The 27,126-nt window shown below is 43.5% G+C and overlaps 1 protein-coding gene across 2 annotated transcripts in view; it reads left to right on the plus strand.

The window, feature by feature from the left end:
* The window catches only part of PLEKHM3 (pleckstrin homology domain containing M3), a 401,278-nt gene that overhangs the window by 33,570 nt on the left and 340,582 nt on the right, over positions 1 to 27,126 (plus strand). The window lies entirely within an intron of this gene.

Genomic DNA, 27,126 nt, shown 5'->3' on the forward strand with positions numbered 1-27,126 from the left:
CTTTGGAAGCTCTCTGTGGACCATGGCTTTTGCTGTGGGATGCGACTAAGAAAATTTCAGGAAAGACCAATTAGAGCAGCTGAACTTTATTTGGGGTTAATCAGAGGCACTTTAAATGATTGCAGGTGTATGCTGACTCCTATTCAACATGATTTTGAATGTGATTGCTTAATTCTGAACACCGCTACATCCCCACTTATAAGAGGGTGTGCACACTTATGCAACCACTTTTTTTGAAGTTTTTTTAGTTTTCTTTCCTCCACCTAAAAGATTTCAGTTTGTTTTTCAATTGAGTGGTACAGTTTACAGGTCACATTAAAGGTGGAAAAAGTTCTGAAATGATTTATCTTTGTCTCATTTCTTTACATCACAGAAACCTGAAATTTTATATCCACTGTATGTTGTGGGAATTAGCTCTGGTAGAGGCAGGATTGGCCGGCTTGCGGACAGTCAGAGACAGTAAGACACGTGATTAAGTCCAAAGTTCCACTTTATTGTGGTTTCAACAGCAAAACAAATCCTGCTCGTCTGTCCTATACACGGTACTCAAAGAAAGATCCCAGCAGCCGTGTCTTGAATATTCGTGATGTTTTATTATCCTAAGCTAGCATTATTAAACTTCACTGTGGCTCTATTTGCACAAAAAACTGGTTTTTATAACCTGTCAATCACTCACTTAAGGTGCCCAAGGGGAGGTCCGTTAATACATGGTGCCCGGCCGCACCCCTCGCCGTCCGGTGCCCAGCGCCACCTTCCCTAGCTCAGCGCCGCCTCCGCAATCCTACCCGTCCCTCTGCCAGATCCCGTGCCTGCGCACTAGGCTCAGCCTGATGCGCGCGCGGACTCCTGGCAGCGGCTTCGTTGAGCAAAGTGCGCATGCGCATCAGCCGGCGCATGCGCACTTCGCTCAACGAAGCTGCTACCAAGAGTCAGCGGCGCATCAGGCTGAGCCTAGTGCGCAGGCGCGGGATCTGGCAGAGGGACGGGTAGGATTGCGGCGCTGAGCTAGGGAAGGCATCGCTTGGCACCGGACGGCGAGGGGTGCGGCCGGGCACCCTTTATTAAAGGACCTCCCCTTGGGCACCTTAAGTCAGTGATTGACAGGTTATAAAAACCTGTTTTTTGTGCAAATAGAGCCACAGTGAAGTTAAATAATGCCAGCTTAGGATTCTTATTATTACTCCGGACATGAGCATATGTTTAGGTTATAGGGGTAAAATAATCTCATGACAGAATCCCTTTAAGGAGGTTGACATAGTACAACTGTCCTGGTTTTCTCTTATCTGGCTGGTACACCCTATAGTTTACCTCACCGAATCGCTCAATTATCTCATAAGGCCCCTACCATCTAGCGAGAAATTTACTGTTTACCGTGGGCACTAAAACCAACACTCGGTCCCCGGAGTTTAAAGTTCTTAATTTAGCGGACCTGTTATATAACCGGCTTTGGGCCTCTTGAGCCTGTTCTAAATGCTCTTTAACAATTAGCATGACAGCATCAATTTGGTCTTGCATCAGGGAGATATGGTCTATCACACTTCTGTAAGGGGTGGGCTCTTGTTCCCAGGTTTTCTTTGCTATATCAAGGAGACCTCATGGATGTCTGCCATATACAGGTTCAAAGGGCGAAAAACCTGTGGATGATTGAGGAACTTCACAAATGGCACACATAAGATATGGCAAAAGACAGTCCCAATCCTTCTCATCCTTGCTGATCACCTTCCTTAACATACTCTTTAGTGTCTTATTAAATTTTTCTACAATACCGTCAGTTTGTGGGTGATACACAGATGTACGCGGGTGTTTAATTTTTAACAGTTTACACAACTCCTTCATGACTCTGGACATGAAGGGGGTACCCTGGTCGGTAAGTATCTCTTTAGGTATACCAGTACGGGTAAACAGGATATACTGATGCCCACCAGTGGACTTTACTAAAGGGCCAACCTAATCCATGGCAATCCTGTGAAAAGGAACCTCTACAATAGGTAGAGGAACCAGTGGACTCCTGAAATTTGGTATAGGCGCGGTCAGCTGGCACTCAGGGCAGGACTCACAGTACCTTTGTACCTCAGTATACACATCAGGCCAGAAAAATCTCTATAAAATACGTTCTCTGATTTTGTCACGGCCTAGGTGTCCACCAAGCACATGCTGCTCAACAACTTCCCTACGTATGTTATCAACCTGGTACAAGAAATCTTGGTTAATAGCCATGTGGGGAAACATTTTATCGGCCCCTGGAAATTAAGGCACACCATTTATGACTTTAGCATTCTTACTTGCCTTTAATAATGTGGGATCTCTGAGTTGCGCAGTGCCAAAATAATACCTCTTAATCAGGCATATCTCCACTTTCCTCTGGCTCCTCTGTCTCACTAGCAAGAACCTCTAAGGGAAAATTATTGGGTTCGGTGGTCACCCCTACTGCTGGCACTTCAGCATCCTGCTCAAAGGGTACAGGGCTTATCACAGGACACACATTATTGTCATCAGGAACCCTTACAGTGGAGCGCACACTTTTCATTCCCCACAAGTCCTGGAACAATGGAAAGTCTCTCCCCAGGATCACACTGTGCATCAGAGACTTGACCACGTCCACTTCATGACAGGCAGTTCCACATTCAGTCTCTAGTGTGACCAAGGCTGTGGGGTATTTTTTAGTGTCCCTGTGAATACACAACACCCCAATGCAATGTGCTCTGAATGCCCCCGGATCTACCAGACTGGCATGCACCAGGGTAACCAAACTTCCAGAGTCCAGTAGAATTAACAGTACATCCATTCACTTTTATGGCACGCATTTACTGTTTAGTCTCATAAACAGTCTCAACAGAACAAACCGGTCGTGCAAACAAAGATATTCGTCTGGCTGTATCACACTCCATAGCCTCAGTAGTCAGAGGACAGCTTGCTGCAATATGACCATGTCCACGACACCGCCAACACTGTATGTGGCCCTGGTCCCCAAATTGAGAACCTGTTCTGGACTTCTGGATCCCTCTGTAACCTTCAGTCAGCAATTCCCCCTTTGAGCCACCTCCCTTAACAGTACTTTATACCAGGGCTCGACAAATCCCAGGCACCAGGTCGCCATGGCGATCAGGAATTTTGTTCTGGCGCCTAGGTATTTGCCCTCACATGGCTGCCCCCCAGTCATCCGGAGCGCTACCGTCACTCCGCCGCCTCTACGTGGACTTCTCGGACAGTCTGGCAGGGAAGGAGTTACCCGAGGGCGAAGAGCGGGGTGGACAGGGTCGCATCGGGGGAGCGGAGGAGGTAGACAGGACGCAGTGGGTCCGCATCATGTAACATAGTAACATAGTACATAAGGCCGAAAAAAGACATTTGTCCATCCAGTTCGGCCTGTCATCCTACAAGTTGATCCAGAGGAAGGCAAAAAAAACCCTGTGAGGTAGAAGCCAATTTTCCTCACTTTAGGGGAATAAAAAATTCCTTCCCGACTCCAATCAGGCAATCAGAATAACTCCCTGGATCAACGACCCCTCTCTAGTAGCTATAGCCTGTAATATTATTACACTCCAGAAATACATCCAGGCCCCTCTTGAATTCCTTTATTGTACTCACCATCACCACCTCCTCAGGCAGAGAGTTCCATAGTCTCACTGCTCTTACCGTAAAGAACCCTTTTCTATGTTTGTGTACAAACCTTCTTTCCTCCAAACGCAGAGGATGTCCCCTCGTCACAGTCACAGTCCTGGGGATAAATAGATGATGGGATAGATCTCTGTACTGCCCCCTGATATATTTATACATAGTAATTAGATCTCCCCTCAGTCGTCTTTTTTCTAACGTGAATAACCCTAATTTTGATAATCTTTCAGGGTACTGTAGTTGCCCCATTCCAGTTATTACTTTAGTTGCCCTCCTCTGGACCCTCTCCAGCTCTGCTATGTCTGCCTTGTTTACAGGAGCCCAGAACTGTACACAGTACTCCATGTGTGGTCTGACCAGTGATTTGTAAAGTAGTAGGAATATGTTCTCATCACGGGCATCTATGCCCCTTTTGATGCAACCCATTATCTTATTGGCCTTGGCAGCCGCTGCCTGACACTGTTTTTTGCAGCTTAGTTTGCTGTTTATTAAAATTCCTAGATCCTTTTCCATGTCAGTGTTACCGAGTGTTTTACCATTTAGTATGTACGGGTGACTTGCATTATTCCTTCCCATGTGCATAACTTTACATTTCTCAGTGTTAAACCTCATCTGCCACTTATCTGCCCAAGCCTCCAATCTATCCAGATCCCTCTGTAGTAGTATACTGTCCTCTTCAGTGTTAATTACTTTACACAGTTTAGTGTCATCTGCGAAAATTGATATTTTACTATGCAAGCCTTCTACAAGATCATTAATAAATATATTGAAGAGAATAGGGCCCAATACTGACCCCTGAGGTACTCCACTAGTGACAGTGACCCAATCTGAGTATGTACCGTTAATAACCACCCTCTGTTTTCTATCATTGAGCCAGTTACTTACCCACTTACAGACGTTTTCTCCGAGTCCGAGCATTCTCATTTTATATACTAACCTTTTATGAGGTACAGTGTCAAATGCTTTGGAGAAGTCCAGATACACGACATCCATTGATTTGCCGCTGTCAAGTCTAGTACTTACCTCCTCATAGAAACTGATTAAATTAGTTTGACATGACCGATCCCTCACGAAGCCATGCTGATATGGCGTTATTTGCTTATTTCCCATAAGATGCTCTAACATAGCATCTCTCAGAAAACCTTCAAACAGTTTACCCACAACAGATGTTAAACTTACCGGCCTATAGTTTCCAGGCTCTGTTTTTGGACCCTTTTTGAATATTGGCACCACATTTGCCATGCGCCAATCCTGTGGGACATTCCCTGTTAGTACAGAGTCCGCAAATATCAGAAATAAGGGTCTGGCTATGACATTACTTAATTCCCTTAGGATACGGGGGTGTATGCCATCCGGTCCTGGCGATTTGTCTATTTTGATTTTTTTAAGTCGCTGTTGTACTTCTTCCTGGGTCAGACAGGACACTTTTAATGGCGAATTTATTTCAGCATTCAGCATTTCATCTGACAGTTTATTTTCCTCAGTGAATACATTGGAGAAAAAAATATTTAACAGCTTTGCTTTCTCCTCGTCGCTCTCTGCGACTCCCCCCTCATTACTCTTTAAAGGGCCGACACCTTCAGATTTATACTTTTTAACATTTATATAATTGAAGAACATTTTAGGGTTAGTTTTACTCTGTTTGGCAATTAATCTCTCGGTCTCTAGTTTGGCCGCTTTTATTTGTTTTTTACATGTTCTGTTTTTTTCCTTATAGTTTTTCAGTGCTTCCGTGCTACCCTCCTGTTTTAGGGTTTTATATGCTTTCTTTTTGTCATTTATTGCTTTCTTTACAGTTCTGTTTATCCACATTGGTTTCTTTTTGTTCCTTAACCTTTTATTCCCATACGGTATGTACCTCTCACAATGAGATTTTAGGATGTTTTTAAAGATATCCCATTTTTTGGCTGTATTTTTATTTTTGAGGACTTTGTCCCAGTTAGTTAGGCCTATGGCCTCTCTTAGTTGGCTAAATTTAGCTTTTTTGAAGTTTGGTATTTTTGTTTCTCCCTGTAGAAACGCTCTTTTGAATGATAATTGGAAGGTTATTACTTTATGGTCACTATTTCCCAGGTGTCCCCCAACCTGCACGTCTGTTGTTCTGTCAGGTCTATTGGTTAATATTAAGTCCAGTATGGCCGTCCCTCTAGTCGGGTCCTGAACCAGTTGGGAGAGATAATGGTCTTTGGTTATTGCCAAGAATCTGTTTCCTTTATGAGATATACAAGTTTCAGTTTCCCAGTCTATATCTGGGTAGTTGAAGTCCCCCATAATAACCACCTCATTATGATTTGCCGCCTTGTCTATCTCGTTTAGTAGTAGATTTTCTGTGGACTCTGGTATATTAGGTGGTTTATAGTAGACTCCTATTAGTAATTTATTGTTGTTTTTAGCTCCATGTATCTCTACCCACAGTGACTCCACATGTTCATGTCCCTCACTTATATCTTCACGGAGTGTGGGCTTTAGACAAGATTTTACATAAAGGCAGACCCCTCCACCTCTCCGGTTTTGACGATCCTTTCTGAACAGACTGTAACCTTGTACATTAACTGCCCAGTCATAGCTATCATCCAGCCATGTCTCAGTTATTCCCACTATGTCATAGTCCTCCTCACACATCACTAATTCCAGTTCACCAGTTTTATTAGTCAGACTTCTGGCATTAGTATACATACATATGTGGGCGTTCCTTCTTCCTGGCTGTAGCGCTGTTCAATCGCAGTAATTAGCCCATGGAGCAGGAGACAGTAATGGGGCACGGCGGGCGAACGGAGCGGCGCCCAGGAATAATAGTAAGTGCTAGGACATCTCTGGGCGCTGCTCTGTGTAGCCTGCTACTTAAAGTCCGGAACCATATAACACATAATACAGGAGGCAGGTGCCAGCAGCAGAATCGCATAGCCAGCACCCTGCCTCTGACAGGGAGCTGCGATCAGCGGCAGTTAACCCCTCAGGTGCGGCACCTGAGGGGTTAACTGCTGCTGATCTGCCAGTACCCGCCTCCTGTATTAAGGGTTAATTATCATTGGTGGCACAGTGCACCCGCCCCTCTCAACCCCCCCAGTATTAAAATCATTGGTGGCAGTGGCCACAGGGTCCCCTCCTCTTCATTGGTGGCAGTGGCAGCTTCTGATCGGAGCCCCAGCAGTGTAATCCTGGGGCTCTGATCAGTTACCATGGCAGCCTGGACGCTACTAAAGCCCTGGCTGCTATAGTCAGCTTCCTGCTGCTGTGTGCACAAAGCACAGAGCAGCAGGGACAGTGTGAGGTCCTAGTATTTAAATAAAAAGTAAAAAAAGAAAAAACACCAAAATATTAAGTATAAATCACCCCCTTTCCCAATTTCACATATGAAATATATAAACAATAAATAAATAATTTAACATAACATATTGCCATGTCAGAAAAGTCCAAACTATTAAAATCTAAAAAAAAAATCTATGCGGTGAACACCGGAACTGAAAAAAAATAAATAAAACTGCGCGATTCACTTTTTTTTTTTTTTTTTTGAATGCACGTGGCTTTTTTTGTTTGTTTTTCGCATGGCATCCAGTATCGCAATACTTTTTTTATGGTATCGAAATCGAATAAAAAAATTTGGTATCGCAACAACTCTACTCTGTACAATGCCACTGTATATGTGTGTGCGGTACTGTACACTGCCGCTGTGTGTGTGTGCGGTACTGTACACTGCCGCTGTATGTGTGCGGTACTGTACACTGCCGCTGTATGTGTGTGTGCGGTACTGTACACTGCCGCTGTATGTGTGTGTGCGGTACTGTACACTGCCGCTGTATGTGTGTGTGCGGTTCTGTACACTGCCGCTGTATGTGTTGTTAATGCCCATGTTGTTTGGTTCTAGACTTCTTTATATGTTATTTTTGTCGCTGAAAATAAGGCTTTATAAGGTAAAAAAAAAAAAAACGGCTCCTAACTTTTTTAGCTGGCTCCTAGATTCCAAGGAAATTTGTCAAGCCTTGCTTTATACCCCTTTTGGAAAAGGAACAGTTACCGGGCAATCCATGCGTTTTGCTGTTCCGAGGGTTAGTGTGTCCAGGAGGCACTTCTTGGAGTAGATCCTCAGTTGCTTAGTATCTTTCTACCAGGTTAACCAACTGATTGGCGTCTGTGGGGCTCCTTGACCAGCCCAGCGCTGGCTCCTAGGAGGTAAGGAACAGATGTACTTGTCTAGCACCACTCTCTCCACGATCTGTGCAGGGGTTGACTCCTCTGGTTGCAGCCACTTTCGCACCAGGTGAATAAGGTCATACATCTGCAACCGAGCAGGTAGGTGCTCTGCATAAGTCCAGTTGTGCACCCGTTGCGCCCGGACATTCATGTTGACCCCCAGACAGGCAAGGATTTCACCCTTTAACTTAGCATAGTTCTTGGCATCCTGCTCGCTCAGGTCAAAGTACGCCTTTTGCTTTTTTCCCGTTAGGAAAGGAGCCACCACATCGGCCCACTGGTCTGCAGGTAACTTCTCCCGGTCTGTCACTCGCTCAAACACCGTGAGGTAGTCCTCGATGTCATCAGTGAGGTCATCTTCTGCAAAGAGGTCAGCGAAATTGCAGAAGGTCGATGGTAAGGTGTGTCTTTTTGCTGATGACACAAAGATTTGTAACAGGGTTGATGTTCCTGGAGGGATACACCAAATGGAAAAGGATTTGGGAAAACTAGAGGAATGGTCAAAAATCTGGCAACTAAAATTTAATGTTGATAAGTGCAAGATAATGCACCTGGGGCGTAAAAACCCAAGAGCAGAATATAAAATCAGTGATAGAGTCCTAACCTCAGTATCTGAGGAAAGGGATTTAGGGGTCATTATTTCAGAAGACTTAAAGGTAGGCAGACAATGTCAAAGGCTGGGTTCAGACCTGAGCGTATTTGATATGCGCGTTTAACGCGCGTTTTTGTCGCGCGTTTTTATGCGCGTTTTTTGCAATAGTAAACGCGCGTTTGACGCGCGTTTGTGTGATTGACTGCAGTGTCCTATGGCCACAAACGCGCGTCAAAACGCCCCAAAGAAGCTCAAGAACTTGTTTGAGCGTAGGGCGTTTTTCAGCGCGTTCAAACGCGCTGTAAAACGCTCAAGTGAGAACCAGGGCCATAGGGAAGCATTGGTTTTCATGTGTTGAGCGTTTTACAGCGCGTTTGAACGCGCTGTAAAACGCTCAAGTGTGAACCCAGCCAAAGAGCAGCAGGAAATGCTAGCAGAATGCTTGGGTGTATAGGGAGAGGCATTACCAGTAGAAAGAGGGAGGTGCTCATGCCGCTCTACAGAGCACTAGTGAGACCTCATTTGGAGTATTGTGTGCAGTACTGGAGACCATATCTCCAGAAGGATATTGATACTTTGGAGAGAGTTCAGAGAAGAGCTACTAAACTGGTACATGGATTGCAGGATAAAACTTACCAGGAAAGATTAAAGGACCTTAACATGTATAGCTTGGAAGAAAGACGAGACAGAGGGGATATGATAGAAACTTTTAAATACATAAAGGGAATCAACAAGGTAAAAGAGGAGAGAATATTTAAAAGAAGAAAAACTGCTACAAGAGGACATAGTGTTAAATTAGAGGGGCAAAGGTTTAAAAGTAAGTTCAGGAAGTATTACTTTACTGAGAGAGTAGTGGATGCATGGAATAGCCTTCCTGCATAAGTGGTAGCTGCAAATACAGTGAAGGAGTTTAAGCATGCATGGGATAGGCATACGGCCATCCTTCATTTAACCACCTCCCGACCGCCTAACGCACGGATGCGTCCGGAAGGTGGTTGATTCATTCCTCCTGGACGCATCCGTGCGTCATCTCGCGAGACGCGAGATTTCGGGTATTGCCGGCCCGCGCATGCGCATCGCGGGCCGGCAAAAGTTAAAGAACAATTTCGTCACCAGCCTGCCAGCAACGATCATTGGCTGGCAGGCTGGCGATTTTCAAAAAATCCAATCACAAGCCATATAACAGATCATATTAGTAAATATGATCTGTTATATGGCTTGTCTGCTCCTGTGCTGGTCCTTTTCGTCGGTTGGATCCAGCACAGGAGCAGACTGAACTGTGAGTACACCAAACACTACACCTTAGCCCCAGATCACCCCCCTGCACCCCAATTAACCCTTTGATCACCCCTTTGATCGCCCCTGTCAATCACTAGTGAAAGGAAAAAAAGTGATCAGTGTAAACTGTCACTTTTTTTTTTCCACTAGTATTGGCTGTTAGGTTTTAGGGATAGTTTAGGCCCCTTGGTTAGGTAGTTAGCGTCAGTTAGCGCCCAGCCCACTGCACCGCAGTCACTTTTATTCGCTGATTAGCGTATCGCTAATCAGCATTTGTACTTTTATAGTATCTGTAAGTGATCAAAACTGATCACTGTCAGATCTATACTTGTATTAGTGTCACCTTAGCTCGCCCTCCACCCAAAACGCAGTGTTTGCCCGATCAGGCCTGATCGGTCGCCCACACGTGCGTTCACCCACGCCCGCCCCGCCGCAGTGACAAAAAATTTTTTGTTTTTTGATCACTGCACATTCACTGTACACGCACTGCGGCGATAAAAAAATCAGTTTTGATATTTTTTATCAACCGCAGCGGCCTCCGGTACTTCGCTAGCCTCCCCTTTGTAAGACAGGTTTGCTTTTTTTCTTGGGTAGTCTCAGGGAATACCCCTAAATTTAGTAGTCCAAAATGTCAAACAGGGGGTATTCTTCTGAAGAGGCCTACAGGATTCTGACCCAGTCGGATGAGGAGTGGGAACCCTCATCTGACGAATCTAGCGGGTCAGAATATGAACCTGTGGAAAGCAGTGGCTCTCTGACCCAAAGTTCGGACGAGGAGGCTGAGGTCCCTGATAGCACCAGGCGTACCCGGCCCCGTGTCGCTAGACCACAGGTTACGCAGGATCCGCTTCAAGAGCAGCAGAGTGGGGCTGTCGCTGCCGGATCACGTGGTGAGGCATACACCAGCAGCGCAGCCCTTCCTGGACCTAGTACCAGCACTGCCGTACAACATGGTGAAGTAGCGAGCACCAGAAGGGCAGTTGAAGCTGGTACGGTGGCACGTGCAGTAGTTACCCCGTCGCAGCCACCGCACAGACAGGCCCGTAGAGCCCCTAGAGTCCCTGAGGTGCTGGCAAACCCTGATTGGCAGTCACCAACTTCAGCCGCACCTGTAGTTCCCCCTTTCACCGCCCAGTCTGGAGTTCGGGTTGAGACGGCTCAAATCGGTTCGGCCCTGGGATTTTTTGAGCTGTTCTTGACTGCGGAGCTCTTGGACTTAGTCGTGGCAGAGACAAACCGGTATGCCACACAATTTATAACCGCAAACCCGGGAAGCTTTTATGCCCAGCCTTTCCGGTGGAAACCAGTCCAAGTTTCCGAAATTAAAATTTTTCTGGGCCTTCTCCTCAACATGGGTCTAACTAAAAAGCATGAATTGCGGTCATATTGGTCCACGAACCCAATTCATCACATGCCCATGTTCTCTGCTGCTATGTCCAGGACACGATTTGAGACCATCCTCCGTTTTCTGCATTTTAGCGACAACACCACCTCCCGTCCCAGAGGCCACCCAGCTTTTGACCGGCTCCACAAAATTCGGCCCCTCATAGACCATTTCAACCAGAAATTTGCAGATTTGTATACCCCCGAGCAAAACATCTGCATAGACGAGTCCCTAATACATTTTACCGGGCGCCTTGGCTTCAAACAATACATCCCAAGCAAGCGTGCCCGGTATGGGGTCAAATTGTATAAGCTCTGTGAAAGGGCCACAGGCTATACCCACAAATTTCGTGTCTATGAGGGAAAAGATCAGACCCTGGAGCCGGTCGGTTGCCCTGACTACCTGGGGAGCAGTGGGAAGACAGTCTGGGACTTGGTGTCACCCTTATTCGGCAAGGGGTACCATCTTTATGTGGACAATTTCTACACAAGTGTGGCCCTCTTTAGGCATTTGTTTCTAGAACGGATTTGCGCCTGTGGCACCGTGCGACCTAGTCGCCGGGGCTTCCCCCAACGGCTTGTTACCACCCGTCTTGCAAGGGGGGAGAGGGCTGCCTTGTGTAATGAAGAACTGCTCGCGGTGAAATGGAGAGACAAGCGTGACGTTTACATGCTCTCCTCCATTCACGCAGACACGACAATCCAAATTGAGCGAGCAACCCGTGTCATTGAAAAGCCCCTCTCAGTCCACGACTATAATTTGCTCATGGGAGGGGTGGACTTCAATGACCAGATGTTGTCTCCGTATTTAGTTTCCCGCAGAACCAGACGCTGGTATAAGAAGGTGTCTGTATATTTGATTCAATTGGCGCTGTATAATAGTTTTGTTCTCTACAGTAAGGCTGGGAGAACACGATCCTTCCTCAAATTCCAGGAAGAGATCATCGAGAACCTCCTGTATCCAGAAGGTTCCGTGGCCCCATCCACCAGTGTAGTTAGCCGTCTACACGAGCGACATTTCCCCAATGTCGTTGCTGGTACCTCAATCCAACCGTCACCCCGAAAAAGATGTCGTGTCTGTAGCAGGAGTGGAATAAGGCGTGACACCCGCTATTTCTGTCCTGACTGCCCTGACCACCCTGCCCTATGCTTAGGAGAGTGTTTCCGGAAGTACCACACACAGGTACACCTAGCATAGGGATCACATCTCACCAGGACAGGCACACAGGGCTATTAGGGCCCATTCACTCACAGCTGCTGCAAACGTCTCCTTTCACATGGGACAAAGTGCATAACGTACTTCGCCACATCTTTGGGCGATTTGCGCTTTGCACATTGACCCATGGGGAAGGAGAGGTTTGTTCTATAAAGGTAAAAAAAAAACAAAAAAAAAAAAAACACCAGTAAGCAAAAAGGTTAATGTTCAGTTCAAAAAGTTAAAGTTTCTATGTTCTCTTCCAAAGTTAATAAAATTATTGTGTTGCGGCCTGGTTTTTTCTCTTTTTTTTTTTTTTTTTTACCTTCCAGGTGGACCAACCGATCGACTAGCTGCAGCACTGATGTGCATTCGGACAGAAGCATTGCGCTGCTGTCAGATTACACGCAAGTCGGTGTATGCGGCGCTGCAAGACGAGATTTCTCCTCTGCAGTAAAAGATACGTTTGCCGAGGCATATGAGCTGAGGAGGTGGCGGTGTTCATATACTTTGGCAAACACTTTGTATATATAAAAAAAAAAATCCCGGCAATGATTTATTCATCCACATCGATTGATGTGAATGGAGAAATCGGGTTTGCCAGGGCATACGAGCTAAGTGGGCATGGATGTTGGGCGGAGCTCCTATGTCCTGGCAGACGCCTTTCCCCTCCTTTTTCTTTTTTTGGCAGAGATTTTTTCATCCACATTGATCGATGCGAATGAAGAAATCTGTGCTGTTCATTTTTTTCTTTCAGCCCAGCGGCTGAACGGAAAAAAAAAATCTCATTACCTGTATGCTCAATATAAGGAGAATAGCAGAAACTCCTAATGCTGGGCATACATGTAATGATTGCGGAGACCCTCAAATGCCAGGGCAGTACAAACACCCCACAAATAACACCATTTTGGAAAGAAGACACCCCAAGGTATTCGCTGAGGGGCATATTGAGTCCATGAAAGATTGAAATTTTTGTCCCAAGTTAGCGGAAAGGGAGACTTTGTGAGAACAAAATCCAAAAAATCAATTTCCGCTAACTTGTGCCAAAATTTTTTTTTTTCAATGAACTCGCCATGCCCCTCATTGAATACCTTGGGGTGTCTTCTTTCCAAAATGGGGTCACATGTGGGGTATTTATACTGCCCTGGCATTTTAGGGGCCCCAAAGCGTGAGAAGAAGTCTGGTATCCAAATGTCTAAAAATGCCCTCCTAAAAGGAATTTGGGCCCCTTTGCCCACCTAGGCTGCAAAAAAGTGTCACACATATGGTATCTCCGTATTCAGCAGAAGTTGGGGAATATGTTTTGGGGTGTCATTTTACATATACACATGCTGGGTGAGATAAATATCTTGGTCAAATGCCAACTTTGTATAAAAAAAATGGGAAAAGTTGTCTTTTGCCAAGATATTTCTCTCACCCAGCATGGGTATATGTAAAATGACACCCCAAAACACATTCCCCACCTTCTCCTGAGTACGGAGATACCAGATGTGTGACACTTTTTTGCAGCCTAGGTGGGCAAAGGGGCCCACATTCCAAAGAGCACCTTTCAGATTTCACAGGTCATTTACCTACTTACCAGACATTAGGGCCCCTGGAAAATGCCAGGGCAGTATAACTACCCCACAAGTGACCCCATTTTGGAAAGAAGACACCCCAAGGTATTCCGTGAGGGGCATGGCAAGTTCCTAGAATTTTTTATTTTTTGTCACAAGTTAGTGGAAAATGATGATTTTTTTTTTTTTTTTTTTTTTCATACAAAGTCTCCTATTCCACTAACTTGTGACAAAAAAAAAAAAATTCCATGAACTCACTATGCCCATCAGCGAATACCTTGGGGTCTCTTCTTTCCAAAATGGGGTCACTTGTGGGGTAGTTATACTGCCCTGGCATTCTAGGGGCCCAAATGTGTGGTAAGGAGTTTGAAATCAAATTCTGTAAAAAATGACGAGTGAAATCCGAAAGGTGCTCTTTGGAATATGGGCCCCTTTGCCCACCTAGGCTGCAAAAAAGTGTCACACATCTGGTATCTCCGTACTCAGGAGAAGGTGGGGAATGTGTTTTGGGGTGTCATTTTATATATACCCATGCTGGGTGAGAGAAATATCTTGGCAAAAGACAACTTTTCCCATTTTTTTATACAAAGTTGTCATTTGACCAAGATATTTATCTCACCCAGCATGGGTATATGTAAAATGACACCCCAAAACACATTCCTCAACTTCTCCTGAGTACGGGGATACCAGATGTGTGACACTTTTTTGCAGCCTAGGTGGGCAAAGGGGCCCATATTCCAAAGAGCACCTTTCGGATTTCACAGGTCATTTTTCACTGAATTTGATTTCAAACTCCTTACCACACATTTGGGCCCCTAGAATGCCAGGGCAGTATAACTACCCCACAAGTGACCCCATTTTGGAAAGAAGAGACCCCAAGGTATTCGCTGATGGGCATAGTGAGTTCATGGAAGTTTTTATTTTTTGTCACAAGTTAGTGGAATATGAGACTTTGTATGAAAAAAAAAAAAAAAAAAAAAATCATCATTTTCCACTAACTTGTGACAAAAAATAAAAAATTCTAGGAACTCGCCATGCCCCTCACGGAATACCTTGGGGTGTCTTCTTTCCAAAATGGGGTCACTTGTGGGGTAGTTATACTGCCCTGGCATTCTAGGGGCCCAAATGTGTGGTAAGGAGTTTGAAATCAAATTCAGTAAAAAATGACGAGTGAAATCCGAAAGGTGCTCTTTGGAATATGGGCCCCTTTGCCCACCTAGGCTGCAAAAAAGTGTCACACATCTGGTATCTCCGTACTCAGGAGAAGGTGGGGAATGTGTTTTGGGGTGTCATTTTATATATACCCATGCTGGGTGAGAGAAATATCTTGGCAAAAGACAACTTTTCCCATTTTTTTATACAAAGTTGTCATTTGACCAAGATATTTATCTCACCCAGCATGGGTATATGTAAAATGACACCCCAAAACACATTCCTCAACTTCTCCTGAGTACGGGGATACCAGATGTGTGACACTTTTTTGCAGCCTAGGTGGGCAAAGGGGCCCATATTCCAAAGAGCACCTTTCGGATTTCACAGGTCATTTTTCACTGAATTTGATTTCAAACTCCTTACCACACATTTGGGCCCCTAGAATGCCAGGGCAGTATAACTACCCCACAAGTGACCCCATTTTGGAAAGAAGAGACCCCAAGGTATTCGCTGATGGGCATAGTGAGTTCATGGAAGTTTTTATTTTTTGTCACAAGTTAGTGGAATATGAGACTTTGTATGAAAAAAAAAAAAAAAAAAAAAATCATCATTTTCCACTAACTTGTGACAAAAAATAAAAAATTCTAGGAACTCGCCATGCCCCTCACGGAATACCTTGGGGTGTCTTCTTTCCAAAATGGGGTCACTTGTGGGGTAGTTATACTGCCCTGGCATTCTAGGGGCCCAAATGTGTGGTAAGGAGTTTGAAATCAAATTCAGTAAAAAATGACGAGTGAAATCCGAAAGGTGCTCTTTGGAATATGGGCCCCTTTGCCCACCTAGGCTGCAAAAAAGTGTCACACATCTGGTATCTCCGTACTCAGGAGAAGGTGGGGAATGTGTTTTGGGGTGTCATTTTATATATACCCATGCTGGGTGAGAGAAATATCTTGGCAAAAGACAACTTTTCCCATTTTTTTATACAAAGTTGTCATTTGACCAAGATATTTATCTCACCCAGCATGGGTATATGTAAAATGACACCCCAAAACACATTCCTCAACTTCTCCTGAGTACGGGGATACCAGATGTGTGACACTTTTTTGCAGCCTAGGTGGGCAAAGGGGCCCATATTCCAAAGAGCACCTTTCGGATTTCACAGGTCATTTTTCACTGAATTTGATTTCAAACTCCTTACCACACATTTGGGCCCCTAGAATGCCAGGGCAGTATAACTACCCCACAAGTGACCCCATTTTGGAAAGAAGAGACCCCAAGGTATTCGCTGATGGGCATAGTGAGTTCATAGAACTTTTTATTTTTTGTCACAAGTTAGTGGAATATGAGACTTTGTAAGAAAAAAAAAAAAAAAAAAAAAATCATCATTTTCCGCTAACTTGTGACAAAAAATAAAAAGTTCTATGAACTCACTATGCCCATCAGCGAATACCTTAGGGTGTGTACTTTCCGAAATGGGGTCATTTGTGGGGTGTTTGTACTGTCTGGCCATTGTAGAACCTCAGGAAACATGACAGGTGCTCAGAAAGTCAGAGCTGCTTCAAAAAGCGGAAATTCACATTTTTGTACCATAGTTTGTAAACGCTATAACTTTTACCCAAACCATTTTTTTTCTACCCAAACATTTTTTTTTTATCAAAGACATGTAGAACTATAAATTTAGAGCAAAATTTCTATATGGATGTCGTTTTTTTTGCAAAATTTTACAACTGAAAGTGAAAAATGTCATTTTTTTGCAAAAAAATCGTTAAATTTCGATTAATAACAAAAAAAGTAAAAATGTCAGCAGCAATGAAATACCACCAAATGAAAGCTCTATTAGTGAGAAGAAAAGGAGGTAAAATTCATTTGGGTGGTAAGTTGCATGACCGAGCAATAAACGGTGAAAGTAGTGTAGGTCAGAAGTGTAAAAAGTGGCCTGGTCTTTCAGGGTGTTTAAGCACTGGGGGCTGAGGTGGTTAAGATAGGGCCAGGGGCTATTCATAGTATTCAGAATATTGGGCAGACTGGATGGGCCAAATGGTTCCTATCTGCCGACACATTCTATGTTTCTATGTACTGCAGCACAAACCGTTAGAAGCGGCCCTTGAGGCCACTGGACTCTCTCTGCCAAAGTATGTATTTGCTCCTGCAGCTGCTGGTTAATCCGCTGCTGTTCCTTTAAGGCCATTCTGTTGGATTCCACTAGCAAGAAATTTGTTTCCGCTGGGTGGCGCTGCCTTCTTGCAGCGATGCGCTGACCTGTATTTGGTTGGCACCGGCCTTCTGGAGGCTAGCATTAGCCTGTAATATTTGTTTGAGTAGCTCTTCCATTTTGATCGCTGTGCAGCAAAAGTCTCTTAATGCAGTGTATGTCTCTTTAAGACTGTGACCGCATCCTCCACTATATGTGGGAATTAGCTCTGGTAGAGGCAGGATTGGCCGGCCTGCGGACAGTCAGAGACAGTAACACACGGGATTAAGTCCAAACAAAGTTCCACTTTATTGTGGTTTCAACAGCAAAACAAATCCTGCTCGTCTGTCCTATACACGGTACTCAAAGAAAGATCCCAGCAGCCGTGTCTTGAATATTCGTGATGTTTTATTGCATCAAATCAAAGATGTCCTCAATCCAGGACGCGTTTTGGCAAGCATGCCTCTATCAACAGATACAGGTATACAAAAATAACCAGGTATATATAATAGAATAACTCCTCCCCTTGTGACATCATGACCACCTCCCATCCACTCAACAGGTGGTAGGAGAGGTGAGCAAACGAACTAAGTATCTATCCAAGTATCAGCAGCTGACAAACAAAGTACATGTCTCAAACTGTGTTTCAAAGTACAAAAAATGTGTGTGTATGTATATATATATATATATATATATATATATATATATATATATATGTAACAAACCATATTTTCAGGTGTATGTGATCCCTCAATGGATAATAGATGTCTGAAAAATAATAGAAATATGAATGAATCACATGTCAAATGTGCATAATCTCATAAGGCCCCTCGGATGCAAAGTGTCCAACATATGGATCCAATAGGCCTCTCTACGTAATAGCAGTTTCTTCATGTCCCTTCCTCTCCTAGTTCTTTTAACCTGTTCCAATACCTGGAACCTCAATTGGGCTATCCCATGTTTGCACTGTTCAAAATGGAATGGAATAGGTAACATCAAATTCTTTGTTCTGATAGTAGATTTATGTTTCCCAATACGATCCCTAATTGTTTGTGTGGTCTCTCCAATATACAATAGACCTCAGGGACATTTTATCAAATAGATCACATTAGTGGATTCACACGTAAAAAAACCTTCAATTGAAAAAGGCCGCCCACTATGTGGATGATAAAATGTGGAGCCTCTAATTATATGGGAACATTGAGAACAGTGCAAACATGGGAAAGTACCCTTACGTTGAGTAGCCAACATCATTTGTTTTAATGTCTTTTTTGTACTCCCAATGTCAGAGTGCACAAGTTTGTTCCTATAACTAGAATTCCTTTTGTTACATATCAAAGGAGGATTCTTAAACGATTCAATCATGGGATATGCCTTCTCCAACAGATGCCAATGTCTACGTATGACATTATCTAATTTCTGGTTGTAGGGATGAAACTTGTGCACAAAAGACACTCTAGGCGATTTAATTGTCCCCAGTTTATCAAAATTATCAGGATTATCAAGTTCCCTTCTTGTTTTGCTCAAAATCGAAGGAGGGTAACCCCTTTCCTCAAATCTATCAGTCATCTCGTTAATCCTGGTAAGTTGTATATCTGGATCGGACACAATTCTCTGCACTCGCTGATATTGGGATCTGGGAATAGCCCTCTTAAGTGCTGGTGGATGAGCGCTTGAAAAATGAAGAATACTGTTCCTATCAGTATCCTTTCTAAAAAGGTCAGTAGATAGAATACCACATTGGTCCTTATTCACCATGGTATCAAGAAAGCTCACTTTATGATTGTCACAGACTAGTGTAAATTGTAACCCTTCATGTGCATGGTTCAAGTGATCAAGGAAGGACAATAGGGTCTCATGTGGCCCTGCCCATATGCAAAAAATGTCATCAATAAATCTTTTCCAAACGAGGAAATTATTCTGATACCAACTGGTATTATATACATGTAAGTCCTCAAAATCTGACATATACGCATTTGCATAGGGCGGGGCCACATTCGACCCCATCGCGGTCCCACGCCGCTGCAGGTAGAAGTCATCCTAAAGTAATTTTCATACAACACAAGTTTTAAAAGGTGTAGAAAAAAACTCCTGTTCTTCCTTAATATACTTCTACCTAGCAGTGATCTAACCGCTTCAATACCTGTTACATGGTCAATAGAGGTATATAAACTAACCACATCAATGGTTACCAAGAGACTATCAGGGGGAACAGGTTTTAAACTGGCAATTGTATTGAGAGAATGTTGTGTGTCAGACAAAAAAGATTTTGTATCTTTAATTAAAGGAGTCAATACCTTTTCCAATACAATTGCCAGGGGTGATAATATTGACCCTACAGAGGCCACAATGAATCGCCCCTGAGGGTCCACTAAGGTCTTATGCACCTTGGGAAGAATATAGAAAACCGGGGTAATGGGTGTATGATTAACCAAAAAGGTATGTAATTTGCCTTCAATAACCCCCAAGGATAGGAAATGGTTTACTGTTTGCACAATTTTTTCTTTAATTCGAATAACTGGATCATTTGATAATTTTTCATAGGTATTTCCATCAGAAAGTTGACGCATCGCTTCTGCGACATATTTTCCTCTATCCATCAAGACAATCGCGCCGCCTTTATCCGCAGGCTTTAAAATAAGATCTTTATCCTCCATTAATGATCGAATGGCCATTTTCTCTTGTGATGTCACGTTATATGAGAAACGTAATTAACCCCTCTTAATTGAATCCATCTGACTCCAAATGAACGTAAGTCTCAATAGGATGGTAAACCTTTGGGGCCATAAAATTACTCTTATTCTTCAAACCTAGATCAACCAGGCGCAGGCCAAAATGTTATTACACGTGGAGATTGCTTCCTATCCCGTGCGGCGTGCAAAGATAGTGAGTGCCGGCTGATTTCTTTTGTGAATTACTTCTGGGGGTACGTGCACCACTTCAGATGACTACTTCGATGACTTTAAGCTTCGATAATGCTGACGCTGAAAGGATTCTTTCACAAGTGACGTCGACCTCAGAGTTTTTGAATATTCCTACTAGTGAATTTAAGAAGCGACACTGGGAACGTGAACTCAGACGACTTACATCATATGAGTTACATGCCATAACATTGGCGGAATACCACAAGGTGCAGAGGATCCCGAGGGGCCTCAGAGTGCATTTGCGTCCAACATTTTTTCCTGAGGATATTGAATACTGCAAAGATTTCGAACGGATCATTAACAAATGTTCATATGATCTTATGTTGCTGACGATTAATCGCATACAGATTGCAGTGGGAGAAATAAAAGCACAAATTTCTGCCACCGAACAACAACTTAGAGATTCTATAACACAGGGCTTGACAAATTTCCTTGGAATCTAGGAGCCAGCTAAAAAAGTTAGGAGCCAGGCGGAGCCGCGTCATAAAGCCCCCAGTAGGTGCCCCCATAGTGCTCCCCCCCACTTTTCCATAGAGCCCCCCAATAATGCTGTATACCATGTTGCATATACCGCCGCTCCGTCCCCGGACCCTATTGACTATAATGGGGACGGGGGTGGAGCTCCGGCACAGCACGGCAGTTCGCGGTGAGAGGCCGCCGGACTAAAAAGTTGGACATGCAGTACTTTTAGTCCGGCGGCCTTTCACCATGCACTGCCGTGCTGCGCCAGAGCTCTGCCCCCATTATAGTCAATGGGGACGGAGCGGTGGTCCGGCGAAACAGCGGAAGGACGGATCCGACAGGGTGAACAGCCTGCCGGATCCGTCCTGCCGCAAGTGTGAAAGTACCCTTAGTTCTATAGCTACTGAATGAGACAGAAGAAGGGATGCCTTTTAACATGTATATCTCCTTGAGAAGCCAATTTGATTCTAAAGGGTTAATTCAACCTAAACTGTGTCCTGTCACTTTTATCTCTCTGCTCCTGTCCCAGCCGACAGCCTCAGTGTAACCTGTTCTTTTAACTCAAAGAATCGAATGAGTCACTAACTAATCGGATCTTTAGATTCTTTTAACCTGAGACTCATTCGATTCTTTCTAGACTCCCTCCTGTACTTGTGTCAGTGACCTAGAGCTGCTAGTCCTTGCCTCAGCTCTGATTGGTTGGTGGGCGGGGAGGGGAGGGGCTGGCAGAAGCAGCTTCCACTCTAGGATCAGATTACACTCCTCCCGAGCCCCTCCCCTCCCTGCTGCCAGCGTCTCGCTCTCTGTGTGTGCTGTGACGGAGCTGTATCAAACGGTGCTGCCTCCGGACAGAACGGCAGCTCCTCACCCATCGCCCGGGCACCTTTGAAAACGGGCTGACAAATACCCAAGCGCCAGGACTAAATTTCTGGTCGCCATGGCGACCTGGCGCCTGGGATTTGTCGAGCCCTGCTATAACATCCAAAGAATTTTGACAACTGAAGGATTCAGTGGACTCATATATTGCAACGTATAAGGAGACGGAAGACAGCAAAAGATCTAAGTTTTTACGCGAAGATTACCATTTAAATAAAGTATATAAATGGCAAGACACGTCATCCCGCCAGAAGTCGGGCTACAGGAGACCAACAAAACCAGGGTCATATACCTCCAGTTCGGGAAACGAATCCGCAGGACCACAGAAGACTCGCCCTTTTTTTCGGAGGGGCAGTCGGCGTCCGTGTGCAGGAGGAGGCGCGCAGGCCGCAAGCATCGCAGACACTGGTGAAGGGATGGGACTGAGTCAAGCGATCCAGACGCGCTCTCAGGTAAGAGCACGTCTCTTGTGATTAACTTGTCTTCCAGTAGTCTTAACGTTGATCAAATGAAAGCTTTACAAAAAGGACTTTCCTTTAGTCCATCTACTCCATTTGATTCCTTTCAGTTTGACATTGACCTTAATCATTTTTTTCGTAAATTGAGACTCAAGGCACATTTTGTTAAATCTGTTGAAAAACTGCACCGTGTGCATGGGGATGAGGGGGGACATTTTGGCCTACGCCTGGTTGATCTAGGTTTGAAGAATAAGAGTCATTTTATGGCCCCAAAGGTTTACCATCCTATTGAGACTTACGTTCATTTGGTTAGTAAGGATATACAGAGTCAGATGGATTCTATTAAGAGGGGTGAATTACGTTTCTCATATAACGTGACATCACAAGAGAAAATGGCCATTCGATCATTAATGGAGGATAAAGATCTTATTTTAAAGCCTGCGGATAAAGGCGGCGCGATTGTCTTGATGGATAGAGGAAAATATGTCGCAGAAGCGATGCGTCAACTTTCTGATGGAAATACCTATGAAAAATTATCAAATGATCCAGTTTTTTGAATTAAAAAAAAAATTGTGCAAACAGTAAACCATTTCCTATCCTTGGGGGTTATTGAAGGCAAATTACATACCTTTTTGGTTAATCATACACCCATTACCCCGGTTTTCTATATTCTTCCCAAGGTGCATAAGACCTTAGTGGACCCTCCGGGGCGACCCATTGTGGCCTCTGTATATTATCACCCCTGGCAATTTGTATTGGAAAAGGTATTGACTCCTTTAATTAAAGATACGAAATCTTTTTTTTGTCTGACACACAACATTTTCTCAATACAATTGCCAGTTTAAAATCCGTTCCCCCTAATAGTCTCTTGGTAACCATTGATGTGGTTAGTTTATATACCTCTATTGACCATGTAACAGGTATTGAAGCGGTTAGATCACTGCTAGGTAGAAGTATATTAAGGAAGAACAGGAGTTTTTTTCTACACCTTTTAAAACTTGTGTTGTATGAAAATTACTTCATGTTTGAGGATGACTTCTACCTGCAGCGGCGTGGGACCGCGATGGGGTCGAATGTGGCCCCGCCCTATGCAAATGCGTATATGTCAGATTTTGAGGACTTACATGTATATAATACCAGTTGGTATCAGAATAATGTCCTCGTTTGGAAAAGATTTATTGATGACATTTTTTGCATATGGGCGGGGCCACATGAGACCCTATTGTCCTTCCTTGATCACTTGAACCATGCACATGAGAGGTTACAATTTACACTAGTCTGTGATGATCATAAAGTGAGCTTTCTTGGTACCATGGTGAATAAGGACCAATGTGGTATTCTATCTACTGACCTTTTTAGAAAGGATACTGATAGGAACAGTATTCTTCATTTTTCAAGCGCTCATCCACCAGCACTTAAGAGGGCTATTCCCAGATCCCAATATCAGCGAGTGCAGAGAATTGTGTCCGATCCAGATATACAACTTACCAGGATTAACGAGATGACTGATAGATTTGAGGAAAGGGGTTACCCTCCTTCGATTTTGAGCAAAACAAGAAGGGAACTTGATAATCCTGATAATTTTGATAAACTGGGGACAATTAAATCGCCTAGAGTGTCTTTTGTTCACAAGTTTCATCCCTACAACCAGAAATTAGATAATGTCATACGTAGACATTGGCATCTGTTGGAGAAGGCATATCCCATGATTGAATCGTTTAAGAATCCTCCTTTGATATGTAACAAAAGGAATTCTAATTATAGGAACAAACTTGTGCACTCTGACATTGGGAGTACAAAAAAGACATTAAAACAAATGATGTTGGCAACTCAACGTAAGGGCACTTTCCCATGTTTGCACTGTTCTCAATGTTCCCATATAATTAGAGGCTCCACATTTTATCATCCACATAGTGGGCGGCCTTTTTCAATTGAATGTTTTTTCACTTGTGAATCCACTAATGTGATCTATTTGATAAAATGTCCCTGAGGTCTATTGTATATTAGAGAGACCACACAAACAATTAGGGATCGTATTGGGAAACATAAATCTACTATCAGAACAAAGAATTTGATGTTACCTATTCCATTCCATTTTGAACAGTGCAAACATGGGATAGCCCAATTGAGGTTCCAGGTATTGGAACAGGTTAAAAGAACTAGGAGAGGAAGGGACATGAAGAAACTGCTATTACGTAGAGAGGCCTATTGGATCCATATGTTGGACACTTTGCATCCGAGGGGCCTTATGAGATTATGCACATTTGACATGTGATTCATTCATATTTCTATTATTTTTCAGACATCTATTATCCATTGAGGGATCACATACACCTGAAAATATGGTTTGTTACATATATATATATATATATATATATATATATATATATACATACACACACATTTTTTGTACTTTGAAACACAGTTTGAGACATGTACTTTGTTTGTCAGCTGCTGATACTTGGATAGATACTTAGTTCGTTTGCTCACCTCTCCCACCACCTGTTGAGTGGATGGGAGGTGGTCATGATGTCACAAGGGGAGGAGTTATTCTATTATATATACCTGGTTATTTTTGTATACCTGTATCTGTTGATAGAGGCATGCTTGCCGAAACGCGTCCTGGATTGAGGACATCTTTGATTTGATGCAATAAAACATCACGAATATTCAAAACACGGCTGCTGGGATCTTTCTTTGATTACACGTGGAGATTGCTTCCTATCCCGTGCGGCGTGCAAAGAGAGTGAGTGCCGGCTGATTTCTTTTCTATACACGGTACTGTCAGCCCTGAAGTTTCTCTCACAGCAAGTTACTCACAAGCACCAGCATATCAGTCCCAGCTCTTGTATGAAGATACTGCAGGTGCAGCTAATCAGAGACAGCAGGCTAGAACTCTTACCAGAAGTGGACTGCGGATTGGGGAACCCGCCCAACTCTTCCCTAATCCAGAACTCCAGGCCCTATGTTGGCTTTTAACAAAGCCACCTCAGGAAAGCTTGGGCTTTCCTCTACATACTGGGCACTCCCTGGAGCTTAATCTGCATATGACAGGATTCTGAGAGAAAAATACCTGCCATCAATCCCTCTACCTGTCATTGTCTCACAATGTGTGTGTGTGTGTGTGTGTGTGTGTGTGTATATATATATATATATATATATATATATATATGTGTATATATATATATATATTGTGGGGATTCGCTCTGGTAGACAGGATTAGCGGACTCAGTATAGAGGCAACAACAAGTTCTTTGGATCAAACAGTTCAGTGTTTTATTCACATTTTAGGCAAGTGACAAAAGCAGTCATATTCAAACAAAAAGTCACCTTGCGTTGTTGGTGGTAATTCACACCATGCGGCAAGAGTCCTTGCTGATAGCAGCACCAACCTGTTTTCACGCCAAACAGGTGGCAAGCCTTCATCCAGACACAAGGCTCCCAGATCCAAACACAGAGACATGGCTTCTGAGCCCAGCTGCCTATTTAAGGACAGCCAGGTGCTGCCAAAACTCGGACTGGCATTTAAAATCCAGTCTGGTATTTGACCTCACCTGGCTGTAAATCAGCCCAGCAGCACATGCTGGGAGGAAAATACCTGTTTTCCCAGACCAAACCTCTCACTGTGCCACAAGAAAAATCCAAGTGGTGAAAAATGTGTCGTCCTTTATTCACCCATGCAACTTTTCATTAGCTTAATTTGACCGTTTTGGCTTGAAAATGGTCCCAGTAAGCAGACTGAAACGTTGCATGGGTGAATAAAAGACCACACATTTTTCATTACTTCGATGTGGTGCGTTTTTTTCTTATTTTATGTTTACTACTGCGGTCAAGTTTATGCTGCTGGCACTCCTTTCCTGGACTGGAAAAAAAGGTGTGCTGCCCTGTTTTTTTTTGGAGATATATATAATATATATATATATATATATATATATATATATATATATATATTTATTACAGTACAGACCAAAAGTTTGGACACACCTTCTCATACAAAGAGTTTTCTTTATTTTCATGACTATGAAGGCATCAAAACTATGAATTAACACATGTGGAATTATATACATAACAAACAAGTGTGAAACAACTGAAAATATGTCATATTCTAGGTTCTTCAAAGTAGCCACCTTTTGCTTTGATTACTGCTTTGCACACTCTTGGCATTCGCTTGATGAGCTTCAAGAGGTAGTCCTCTGAAATGGTCTTCCAACAGTCTTGAAGGAGTTCCCAGAGATGCTTAGCACTTGTTGGCCCTTTTGCCTTCACTCTGCGGTCCAGCTCACCCCAAACCATCTCGATTGGGTTCAGGTCCGGTGACTGTGGAGGCCAGGTCATCTGGCGCAGCACCCCATCACTCTCCTTCATGGTCAAATAGCCCTTACTTTCAAAGTTTTCCCAATTTTTCGACTGACTGACTGACCTTAATTTCTTAAAGTAATGATGACCACTCGTTTTTCTTTACTTAGCTGCTTAGTTGTTTCACACTTGTTTGTTATGTATATAATTCCAGATGTGTTAATTTATAGTTTTGATGCCTTCAGTGTGAATCTACAATTTTCATAGTCATGAAAATAAAGAAAACTCTTTGAATGAGAAGGTGTGTCCAAACTTTTGGTCTGTACTGTATGTATGTGTGTATGTATATGTGTGTGTGTGTATGTGTATATGTATGTATGTGTGTATATATATATATATTTTTTTTATTTTATTTATTTTTTCCCTCCTGCAGACCTTCATCTCCCACCTCCCCAATTCGCTAGAACGAGGTGAGATTAGCGCTCCATTTTTGTGCTCTCTCTCCTCACTGCAGGAGATGGGCTCAATAGAAGTCTATGGGCCCATCTGGATTCTGTCCTCTGCAGTGATGCGAGAGAGCGTAATATGCTCACTCTTCTCTCTTCATGTTCTAGATCTCAGCACTGAGAACCCCACCTATCAAAATTTTTGATATGTCTCTATGACATATATAAAAAGTTTTACCAAAACTCGGTTACACTCTAACTGTACATGTACTGGTGGTCTGCTCTACAACTCACTTCTATTGAATGTATTATTTGGGAGTAGTCTACTGTACACAGACAATGGAGGGGTGCTGACTATGTTATGAAGCCGTTTGTGAAATCAATTAGCAAGCAAGGCAACAACAATAAATACAGACAAAAAGTCACACATGAATGTGGTCTAAAGTTTTAGACATACGTTAGTAGATTTGGGCAGCTTTGTTGAGATTTGCCAACAGTTTACATTTGGTGC

The sequence above is a fragment of the Bufo bufo genome, chromosome 7 (genome assembly GCF_905171765.1).
Source record: "Bufo bufo chromosome 7, aBufBuf1.1, whole genome shotgun sequence".
Classification (NCBI taxonomy): Eukaryota; Metazoa; Chordata; class Amphibia; order Anura; family Bufonidae; genus Bufo; species Bufo bufo.